Source organism: Lottia gigantea (genome assembly GCF_000327385.1).
Source record: "Lottia gigantea unplaced genomic scaffold LOTGIsca_10, whole genome shotgun sequence".
Taxonomy (NCBI): domain Eukaryota; kingdom Metazoa; phylum Mollusca; class Gastropoda; family Lottiidae; genus Lottia; species Lottia gigantea.
The window spans coordinates 1,996,405-1,997,742 of record NW_008706747.1 but is presented as its reverse complement, the minus strand read 5'-3'; positions in this window follow the sequence as shown (position 1 = coordinate 1,997,742).

Here is a 1,338-nt window from a genome sequence, read left to right as displayed (position 1 = left end):
TGTTGCGGACTCTCAGAGGACTCGAACCAGATTCAAATTTCATATAGCAAGTTGACATCTCCATTAATATTTAATATGATTCATTTAGAATATTGAAAATACCCAGACAAATTTATTTGCCAGATACTTAACAATAACAGCTAAATCATTCAAACCGACGTTTACCTCATTACAAGTTTCAAAATTAAAAAGACAAAATATGCCTAAGTGGACAGTTTTCTAATTCTTTGATTCCTTAATGATATGACCGTTATATATTTACTACAATAAGCTTCATAATGCATTAATTCAAGGTCAGATTTTAAAATTTGCATTGCCTCATTAACTGTAATCGAAGTTTACTGTACGTTATTTACAAATTGATGCATGAGATTTGTGTCCACAGATGCCTTAGAATATAATAGATAAATCTTTCGAACCAGTGTGCATCTCATTACCAGTAATTTAAATGCTGAAATCACAAATCCAGTCTATTTCAGCGGATCTTGCCTGGTTGTGTTCTGGTTCCATGGTTCCTGCAAGTAATATGCCCGGAACGCGATGGTCTATGGTGTTTAGTTGCCGGTCGGTTGTCAGATTTTTTTCTGAGGGGCAATCCATTTTGGTTTTTAAAAATTTCTTTTACACAGAAGATCGCTCTAAGTGAAAGCTTAATATGCACGTACGACCTATAGCCGCCTTCTTCAAAAAAGGAAAAAAGATAAATGTTGCATCACATATTTACATTTTAAATTATGCACATAATTCAAGTATGGATATCTAAAAAAGCCAAGACTATTGACGCTCCGCTAAAAAATGTACATACTTGTAATTGCATATACAAAACTTCAACCACATGGGAAATCCGCATTTTGAATAAGCATTTAAACATATTTTGTATCTTAGATGATGGTGTATATTTCAATATTCAATTTTGCAATATTCAAGAAATAATCCGCATCAAAATCGCTAAATCCCAGTCGATTGAAACACATGAATACATGTTGATTTGCATCGCTTAGATATCACTTCAGGCGCCTTGAATAATAATTTCTATGCATTTTAAATTATTTTGATTATAAAACAATTATATCATCATTTATATTATATTATCATTAACGTGATTGTGAAATTTCATATTTTATTATTGGCCCAGTTGTGGTGAATTTTCCATACGGGAGAAGGATATGCAAACACGTGTTAAAGAAGAAATTTTGTACAAATGATAACTAAATCAGGGCAGGGGCTAGCCTCTTTTCTGTCCGTTTCCGACTCTAGTAGCTATGTTGACAGTTTTCGACTAGATAACTTGATCGCTGGCCTTTTATTGCAATGTTTTACAGTTGTTGGTTGTGGCAC